Consider the following 10,975-nt stretch of genomic DNA (forward strand, 5'->3'; position numbering starts at 1 on the left):
GGGAATGGTGATTGTCAAGTGCCAACAATCAGGAGAGATATTTGATAGTTGGTGCTTGAGAAGACTAAACATTTATCTGCAGATCTCTATAAAGTATATTAATTACTCATTATTCTCTACTAATTGTTAATTAAAAACTGTATATCATTTCTATTTTGCACATCCCTTTCAAGATTTAAAGAATTTCTAAGGTTTATTGTCATAAGATATACACAACTATGGTGCAGTTATGCAATGAATGAAAAACTTGGGTCACAGGTTCCTCAACAGTTAGACCTTCCAGAAAAACGCGATTCTGCGATCGCAAAATTTACCGCAAAATGGCGCAGATTTTTAAAAGGCCGCATATTTATCAAAAGGCCGCATAATCCCCGCATTTTTCCACACAAAATTGAGAAACAAAAAAGTGAACTCGTCTTGACGTGACGTCATCAGCTCGCGCATCACAGAATGTAAACAACACTGTATAGAGTGAACGTGTGGAGCCCACACGATAGAGAAAACACCAAGATGAAAAAATCTAATCCATCTCATTTACCGACAAACATTTCTACTAAAGACCGGGCAAAAAGTGGGGGGAAACTATTCTGCACCCCGTGCAACTGTGTGTTGGAGCATAAGAGAAAATCGACGGTGACGACCCACTTTGATTCATTCAAACATTCGAAAATGCTTTCTGCTGCTGCGGAAAAGAAAGCCAAACAACTCACGTTCACCGAGGCATCAACCTCCAAAACCCTTTCGAGGGCTACAAGAAACGAAGTGAGTAGCCTACAAGATTGAAGCTGGTCAGATAACGAACGAGTAAATGAAAACAGAATGAGGCGGAGAAGTGTGTGTGTGTGTGTGTGTGTGTGTGTGTGTGTGTGTGTGTGTGTGTGTGTGTGTGTGTGTGTGTGTGTGTGTGTGTGTGTGTGTGTGTGTGTGTGTGTGTGTGTGTGTGTGTGTGTGTGTGTGTGTGTGTGTGTGTGAGATTAAAATAGCCCAATTGCTTTTACAATAAATAAACATTGAATGTGTTTAATTGAATAGTAAAGGGGTTTAACGTTAGTGGCAGGTTGTGTGTGAGAGAGAATAAATAAGACAGCCCAATATTTAAAAAAATTGTTATTCTTTTTTCCCGCATATTTCGCAACTTCCCGCAATTTCACCGCATAAAATCACATAAAAACCCCGCATGTTTAATCGCATAATCAAGGATTTTAGCCTGCATAATCAAGGAATTTAGCCTGCATAATCAAGGATTTTTGCCCGCGTTTTTCTGGAGGGTCTAAACAGTGCATTACAAGACATCTATCGATATGTTTGTGTACCTCCACCATTAAACTGTCATATTCTGCACATTTCTTATACTATCTACATAAGAGTATAATTAATGTGTATAATATCAGTTAAAATAAGTGCTTCAACATAGTTAACATTGCAGGAAAGCAATATATTTAAGCAGTAGCTCACGACAGGCCGTTGTTACGACTGATTAAACGGGTATGAACTCAAATGCACAACTCACAGAATTTAACAAAAAAAAGGTTTTATTCAAACCAAAGCTCAACGATAGTGGTACAAAAACAAAATCACTCTTAAAGAGGAAAAACACTAGGAGCATGAACAACAAAAATACTTAAACAAGACGTGGCTCAAAGCTCTGCTTGGGGTTAATCCTGGATTGCTAATGCTGGTGGTAGTCACAAGGAACGAAACGAACTGGCACAGGACAAAGGGAGACGAGGACAATAAATACACCAGGTAATGGACAACAGGTGGAAACAATCAGGGGCGGGGTCGACAATCACAGGAGTGGGAGACACACAAGGAAGGGAGGTCAGAGTATCTGAAACGAGAGGGAAGGTTACTATTCAAAAATAAAGGGGAAAATCACTAGACCAAGACAAAAACTAACTAACATAATTTGCGAGACATGACAGTACTCCCCCCTCTAGGGACGACTCCTGACGGCCCAGGAACCTGAGGGTGCTGGCGAAAAAAGTCATTCATGAGAGTTTGATCCTCAACAAATCTTGATGGGATCCAGGAGCGTTCCTCTGGTCCATAACCCTCCCAGTCAACCAGGAACTGTCTCCCTTTGCCTCTGTTCCGGACCGCCAACAGGCGCTTGACCGTATAGACCAGGCCGCCGTCGAGCATTCGGGGGGGTGGAGGGGGTTTGGCCGCGGGAACCATGGGGCTTTCCTTTACCGGCTTCAGTCGTCCCACATGGAAGGTGGGATGAACCCTCAGAGACCTGGGGAGACGAAGGCGAACAGAGACAGGGTTAATTACTTTGGCCACTGGGAATGGGCCTACGAACCTAGGTGCCAATTTTCGTGACACCACATGAAGGGGAAGGTCCCTGGTAGAGAGCCAGACCCTCTGGCCGGGCCTGTACTCCGGAGCTGGCCGACGCTTCCGATCTGCCGCCACCTTCATGCGTTCCCCACTCCTTAGAAGAGCCCTGCGGGTGGCGGACCAGATCCGGTGACAACGCCGAACCAGGGCATGGGCGGACGGGACTGTGACTTCCTTCTCGAGGTCCGGGAAGGTAGGAGGTTGATACCCATAGGCAGCCTGGAAGGGAGTCAACCCAGTAGGGGCCGTGGGGAGCGTGTTGTGGGCGTACTCTACCCATGTGAGATGCCTGCTCCAGGAGGAAGGGTTCTGGAAGCTGAGGCAGCGGAGCCCAGTTTCTAATTCCCGATTAAGGCGTTCGGTCTGGCCATTGGACTCCGGATGGTACCCGGATGACAGGCTCACCGACGCCCCGATGAGGTTGCAGAACTCCCTCCAGAAGCGTGAGATGAACTGCGGACCCCGGTCTGAGACAATATCTTTGGGGAAACCATGGATACGGAACACATGAGTCATCATGATCTCTGCCGTCTCTTTGGCAGATGGCAGCTTGGGTAAGGCAATATAATGAACCATCTTAGAAAAACGGTCCACCACCGTGAGGACGGTGGTGTTACCTTCTGACATTGGGAGCCCAGTGACGAAATCCACGGAAATCTCAGACCAGGGCCGGCTGGGAACCGGAAGCGGCTGGAGCAGCCCCATCTGTGCCCTGGAGGATGTCTTGTTGCGGGCGCAGACAGGACAGGCCTCCACATACTCCCGGACCTCACGCTCCATGGATCTCCACCAAAAACGTTGCTTGATAAAGAATATGGTCCTCTTGACGCCAGGATGGCAGGTGAGCAGCGATGAGTGAGCCCAATGGACGACCTGTGGACGTACAGTAACAGGCACAAACAGACGGTTTGGCGGACAACCACTAGGTGCTGGGCTCTCACCGTTAGCTTGCTTCACCACAGATTCTATTTGCCAAGTGACCGCCCCTACCACACGGTTCAGTGGCAGGATGGATTCAGGCTTCTTGGCAACCGGCTCGGGGTCAAAAAAACGGGACAGGGCATCCGGCTTGGCGTTCTGGGACCCCGGCCTGTAAGACAGAGTGAAGTTAAAACGGTTAAAAAACAGAGACCATCTTGATTGGCGAGAATTTAGTCTTTTAGCCTTCCTAATGTACTCGAGATTCTTGTGGTCGGTCCACACTATAAAAGGGAGCTGAGCCCCCTCCAACCAATGTCTCCATTCCTCCAGAGCAATCTTTACCGCCAACAACTCACGGTTCCCCACGTCGTAGTTCCGCTCTGCAGAGGAGAGTTTCTTGGAGAGAAAGGCACAGGGATGAAGTTTGTTGTCTTCCTTGGACCGCTGCGACAGGACAGCCCCCACCCCTTCATTTGAGGCGTCAACCTCTACAACGAAATGACGAGTTGGGTCGGGGATGATGAGGATGGGGGCTGAGGTGAACCTCTCCTTGAGACGGCGGAAAGCCTCCTCGGCCTGAGGAGACCATACAAAAGGCACCTGAGGGGACGTGAGAACATGAAGGGGAGAAGCAATGGCGCTGAAACTTCTGATGAAGCGCCTGTAAAAGTTAGCAAAGCCTAGAAAACGTTGCACCCCCTTGCGGTTGTCTGGCGTAGGCCACTTAGCCACCGCACTGATTTTGGCCGGGTCCATCTGGATCAGACCAGGAGCTATGATAAAGCCTAGGAAGGATACAGTCTTAGCATGAAACTCACATTTCTCTGCCTTCACATACAGTTTGTTCTCCAGGAGTTTTTGGAGGACCTGACGTACATGGTGAACATGAGAGTCTTTGTCAGGTGAGTATATTAAAATATCGTCAAGATATACAAACACAAAACGGTTTAAAAACTCCCTTAAAACATCGTTAATGAGTGCTTGAAAAACTCCTGGAGCATTGGTGAGACCAAATGGCATGACGAGATACTCATAGTGCCCTGTGGGTGTGTTAAAACCAGTCTTCCACTCATCCCCCTCACGAATTCTCACCAGATGGTAGGCATTACGCAAGTCTAACTTGGTAAAAATGTTAGAGTCTTGAAGTTGTTCAAAAGCAGTAACCATGAGGGGGAGAGGATACCTGTTCTTCACCGTAATGTCATTTAAAGGAGAATAATCAATGCATGGCCTAAGGGACCCGTCCTTTTTTCCCAGAAAGAAAAAACCCGCCCCAGCCGGGGAGGAAGACGGGCGGATCAGACCTGCACGAAGAGAGGTGTCAATGTACTCCTTCATAGCCTCCTTCTCCGGACCCGAGATGGAGTATAACCTACCCTTCGGAATTGGAGCCCCAGGTAACAGATTGATGGCACAATCATACGGCCTATGAGGAGGAAGGGAGGTGGCGCTCACTTTACAAAATACCTTGGCCAGGTCATCGTAACAGGGGGGAACAGAAGTTAAATCTGGGGTTTGATTCTTGCGGTCCAGGCTATGTTGAGTATTAGTAACCCGATCGGTACTACATTCCCCAGAAACCCCTCCTACTGCCATGTTTCCCACACACTTAAAACAATCCTGTGAACACTCCTGCCCCCACCCCTTAATTTTACCTGACCGCCAATCAACATAGGGGTTATGCTTGGTTAGCCAGGGAAAACCTAGGATGAGAGGATGTTGAGCAGAATTAAACAGTTGAAACGACATGAGTTCACAATGATCATCAATCATGATAGTGACGGGTTCGGTCTTGTGTGTGACATGAAATAGAAGTGTGCCATCCAGAGCACTGGCTTTCAAAGGGGACGACAAAAGTTCAGTATTAAGTCTCAGTTCATGAGCTAATCCCCAATCCATCAGGCTTTCGTCAGCCCCAGAGTCAATTAACACTTTTTGAGAGTTACTTCTTTCATGGCAGATTACCTTTATGTTGGTCAACTTGCGGGGAGGAAAGTCTGCCGTGGAAAGACGGCTCACCAGTGCCCTCCCTTTCACTGGTGAGCCCCGTCTTTTACCGGGCATCCAGAGAGAAGATGACCTTGTTGACCGCAGTAAAAACATCTTCCCTCCAGCAGGCGGCGCCGCCGCTCCTCCGTGGACAGCTTGGCACGTCCCAGCTGCATTGGCTCCTCGGCCTTGTTGGGGAACGCTGATCTCTGGGATGGAAGGAAAGAGGAACGTGGCATGGCAGTCTCCTGAGAGTGAGAAGAGTAGGAGTGCCCTCTAGGGTGGAAATAGGGTAGTGCAGCCCTGTCCTTCTCCCGTTTCCTCTCAGCAAGTCTGTTATCAATCCTTATGGACATGGCAATGACAGAGTCTAGTTCCACTGGCAGATCCAAGGGTGCCAGCTGATCCTTAATAGGGTCAGAAAGCCCATAAATAAAGGCATCGAACAAAGCAGAAGAATTCCAGCCACTATCGGCCGCAATGGTGCGAAATTCCACTGCGTAGTCTGACACACTGCGTCTTCCTTGACTTAACTTGTAAAGAGCCCGAGCTGCTTCCCTGCCTGGGGACGTGTGGTCAAAAATTTTCGTCAGGGAGTCCGTAAACTGTCCCAAAGACTCGCATATCGGCGAGTCACGTGACCATTCAGCCGTAGCCCACGCCGCCGCTCGTCCGGTGAGATGGGAAATCATAAAAGCCACCTTGGATCTCTCCGTGGGAAAGGCTGTCGGTAGTTGGCTATAATGTAAGCTGCAATTCACCAGGAATGGACGGCAGTCATGGGATTCCCCGGAAAACTTCTCAGGCGGAGCCAGGCGGATTGACACGGTGTGGGAAGCGGGCGCCGGGTCCGCATTCGCTTCGGGTCCGGCCGGAGGTGGGTGTGAGGGCTCAGTCTTGAGGTGAGCGAGCAGGTGGTGGATCTGCCCCGCCAGGTGGTTAATCTGGTTTGTAACAGATGACTCGAACTCCCTCTGGCTGTCTGTGACGTGTGATACTCCCTGCTGGATGGCCGTTAACTGATCCTCCTGTTGAGCGAGGCGGCCTCCCTGAGAGCGAAGCGCTGCTCTCAGCTGTTCAGAGTCGGCTGGATTCATGTTTAGGCCAGTTCGTACTGTTACGACTGATTAAACGGGTATGAACTCAAATGCACAACTCACAGAATTTAACAAAAAAAAGGTTTTATTCAAACCAAAGCTCAACGATAGTGGTACAAAAACAAAATCACTCTTAAAGAGGAAAAACACTAGGAGCATGAACAACAAAAATACTTAAACAAGACGTGGCTCAAAGCTCTGCTTGGGGTTAATCCTGGATTGCTAATGCTGGTGGTAGTCACAAGGAACGAAACGAACTGGCACAGGACAAAGGGAGACGAGGACAATAAATACACCAGGTAATGGACAACAGGTGGAAACAATCAGGGGCGGGGTCGACAATCACAGGAGTGGGAGACACACAAGGAAGGGAGGTCAGAGTATCTGAAACGAGAGGGAAGGTTACTATTCAAAAATAAAGGGGAAAATCACTAGACCAAGACAAAAACTAACTAACATAATTTGCGAGACATGACAGCCGTGGTATATGCTCATTATATCACAGCTAAGGTGCGTGGTTCGGCCCGACGCGAAGCGGAGGGTCGCTTTTATAAAACTTTTATAAAACGGTTACCAAGTGTGGCAATATTAAAGGAAAAATACACACTCTAATTTAAATAGTTTTTATTAGTAAATAATAATGTTCAAAATAAAATAGTCCCTCCGTTGCCTTCTGAACGAAACATAGTGCGAGGTGGTTGCTATGCAACAACACTAACAGCTAGCGAACATATTAGACAGAGAGCGTTGATCCATTATTTGGCTATTTATTTATATTCATTTGTATGTTGCACCCACTGAAAAACTGTCCAGCATCAGTAGAATGCTTACGTGGTTACTTGTATAGGTTGAGGTTGTTCTAGGCTGTTGCTTGGCGTGGCGAGAATATTGCTCCACTTTATCCGGTCCCCGAGATTGGGCTTCCAGTAGCTCTGGAGAGAGCTTTCGCACCTGTGGCCAACAACGGTCCTCATTTCTCTGCTTTGTTTCAAGACAGGCATCAGAAAGCTTTTGAATGGTGGTACTTTTCCAGTTGGTCTACCTGCTCTTCACGTAGCTCTACATGTCGTCGTTTGGGTGCATTTTTTCTGGAGATAGGCACTCCTCAATCCACTCCTCCATTGTAAGACCCCCCTGGAGGTCGAAGTTAATCTTAAATGTTTCCATCTTATGCTTTGTAAGTTTGTTTCGTAACGGAAGAAATGTAAATATATTTATAAAACTGACAAGTCAAATCAAGCAATCTGATTGGTCGATAGCGTTTTTGCAGACCTCTTTGATTACAGATTTGAAAACATCGTTGCTTGCTTTAAAAGTAGCACAATTCATTATGTCAAACCTTGGAAAGTATCTAGATACCCCTGCCCTAATGCCAAAGGAACTGCACACTGAATATGTTTTGCCGTTTGATGTCTATGTCTGGACCGCTGCGTAAAAAGGAGAGTTTCTGCCCCGTTACTTCTCCGCTGCTTTCTTGTTCCAGTTCGAAAAGCAAACTGCAGGCTGAAAAGCAAACTGCAGGCAGCTAAATACCGCTAGTAAATTGTCGACGGGGGGAGGGGGGGGGGGGGGGTGACTTACCGCAGAGGTAGACATTAAGGGTAAAATGCCCTCCGGGCCGGTGGACTTATATTATCACTGGCCCCACCATTGTAATCACTGGCCCGGAGCATTCGTCCAAAAAAAAATCGACTAATAATGAAGAAAATTAACACATTTGTTGCAATAGTAATTTATGCACTAACTACATTACTACTTGAATCATCAGTTCTTCCTCATTTTCCTCAATTGTTCATATTTGGTTTATTAAAATAATGATATTTTGGTCATTTTTAAAAATGTCTGCTATTATTATGAGTATTATTATTTGTATAAAGCGCTTTCTGCCTTCCTGTCATTAGGAGTTAGAAATGTAATGGCTATGTAATTGATTAGATTAGAACCTTCATTATCCCAAACTGCTGGTACATTTCCCTAAAGCCAATACCTTTATATTGTCTACTCTTCACTTACTTGTCAGCATAGGTCGGCATTGATGTACAGAGCCGACAGAAGACCTTGTTTATATTGGCATCATATAGAGTGGTGCAGTGACGCGTCCTAAAACCAGGAAGTAAGCTGCTGGTTCCCTCGACAAAAAGCAATGGGATTTCTCCACAGGGTTTTGGAAAATAGCTGGAAATAAGGTCTTTGGAAAACAAACCTGTTTGATAAATGCACGTTTTGTTCAGCCGGATAATCTCCACATGTCTACCCTACTTTTATAATGTTCAAATCATAAATCTAATCGATAGATTATTAAAGGGTTTTAAGACGCGTCACTGCACCACTAGAAGCCAACTCCATCGATCAAGCTGGCCGAAACTTTCTCTCCCTCTTCTTCTCATGCTCCCTGTCACTCTCCTTTAACTCCTCCGGTTACTTTCTCTTATTTGATGATTGTTTTTTGCTCGGCGCTTGGCCGGTTACCGCTGGTATTAAAAACATTTTGGCGAATGGTTAGGTGGCGCAATAGTCTGTAGTGAAGGAGCGCGCTCACGGGAGCCTGCTCGCGCTGCGCTCCGCAGCAAACAGCTGTTTGCTTTTCACACAACAACGACAACCGACTTACAAAACGCTATGTTGTAGCGTTGATAAACGAAACAATTTAACTTAATTGCAAGTCAAAATACCAATACCACAGGACCATTTTTTTAAAGCAATATTTTTAGTAATATCTATCGTTATTCCAACCCAGTTTAAATGTAACCACGCCCACTTCCGCATTACGCAAGGATCGACGTAGCTCTACGCGATAGCGTCATAGACGCGCAAGAAATCTGAATCTGACAAGCAAAATACGCGCGAAATCTGAATCTGACAAGCAAAATACCGTCCTTATAAACGCTGGATAATGTACAATATAATAGTGCTTCTTTGTCAATATGACTGACGAACACACTTATGCAGTGCTGAGGTAATGTTAATTCATCATTTAATATTAATTCCTGATGGATATAAGAGGGATACATTAGCAAACATCACCCCCATCCCTCTGTTTAGAGGCAGGACACTCGTGCCCCTCTACACGCTCTGACTCCTCTTCACCCCCATCCCTCTGTTTTATCCCATGTAACCTCCCTGTTAATACAAATCCATTACCCTACATCACAGTATTAAATGACTAAAGGTCCACTGCCCTCTGCAGTCATGAAATCTTTCCAGAGGCTGGTGTTGATCCAACCTAAAGGACATCAGATAACCCCTGCTTGACCTCCTGCAGTTGATGCAAACAGGTAAGTGGATCATGCAGTCAACTTGGGATTGTATCCTGGGACTTCAGCATTCAGCAGTCCCCTGTTCCTACCTCACCCCTCCCACTGTCCCAGCCTTCACCTGGTGAGACATATACACCAATTAAAAGGCATGATTATTACACAGTCTCTTATTCACAGTGCCTAATAAATGTATATATTTTTTTACAGTGCAGATGTTGGCTTTTTTGGGACCATCGCACATGTGTGTAAGTAACAAGTATGTATAATCTGCAACAACTGTCAGGTGGTGTTATTGATTATCTTTGCAAAAGAGCCCCCACCAATATTGATTTTGAAAAATATATTTTAATTGAAATATTGGAGCAAAAACAAAAGGGTAGAATTGATCATACCATATTATGTTATTATTGCAACTGTTTTTATTATATTGTGTTGTTTTGTTATATATATATATATATATATATATATATATATATATATATATATATATATATATATATATTAGGGCCGGGACTCAATTAAAAAGATTAATCTAATTAATTACAGGCTTTGTAATTAATTAATCGCAATTAATCGCATTTTTAATCACATATAAATATTTGACCTGAGAACAGTGAGAAGCAATTTTTTTCACATGGATTTTAGTATACCATTGAATAATGACTGAATACATAAGCTTAAGCGACAAAACATTGTTTATTTTTTTCAAGGTGGTACTTAACCAAGACCAACAGAAAAGTGCAATTTTTGCCATAAAGTGTAGCAATAGCATATTTAGGAATATAGTAAATTTCAGAGATTCAGGTAGCCTATAGGTAGGTAGACCTTCTGTAAACTATAACACTTTGTTTTTTAAGTATAACACAATACTTTCAAGTACATTCAGAACATTGGAAACCCTGACTATTAGAAAACATCTCTCTGTTGTTTCAGAGGCCATAACAGACTTTGTTGATTTACCAACAGTTGATTTAAAAAATCTAATACATTTCAGTCCAACTCTCTCAATAACCTTGGCCAAAACAATAAACAGTTCAACATAAAGTGCCAGTTGCACCAACAACGTAATAAATAGTTCAACATAAAGTGTACCATTTAAAATAAAATAAAAAAAGTGCAAGTGATTGACCTCAATCCCTCCTATTCTTCCAATATCCTGATGAAAAATAAAATCTCTCTGTTGCATAGGCCACTGTTTGATCAACGCGAATTGGGTGTGGGTCCTTGTACTCCGAGTCGGGCTAACGTCCACGCTAGCTTCCACGCTAGCTGCTATAGGTTTTGCATTGAGGTGATACCTGAGGCTTGATGTGCTGCGGTGATATGCAAATTCCTTTTTGCATAATTTGCAAACAACCGTGCTCT

This window comes from Notothenia rossii (genome assembly GCF_949606895.1).
Source record: "Notothenia rossii genome assembly, chromosome: 5".
In the NCBI taxonomy this organism is placed as follows: domain Eukaryota; kingdom Metazoa; phylum Chordata; class Actinopteri; order Perciformes; family Nototheniidae; genus Notothenia; species Notothenia rossii.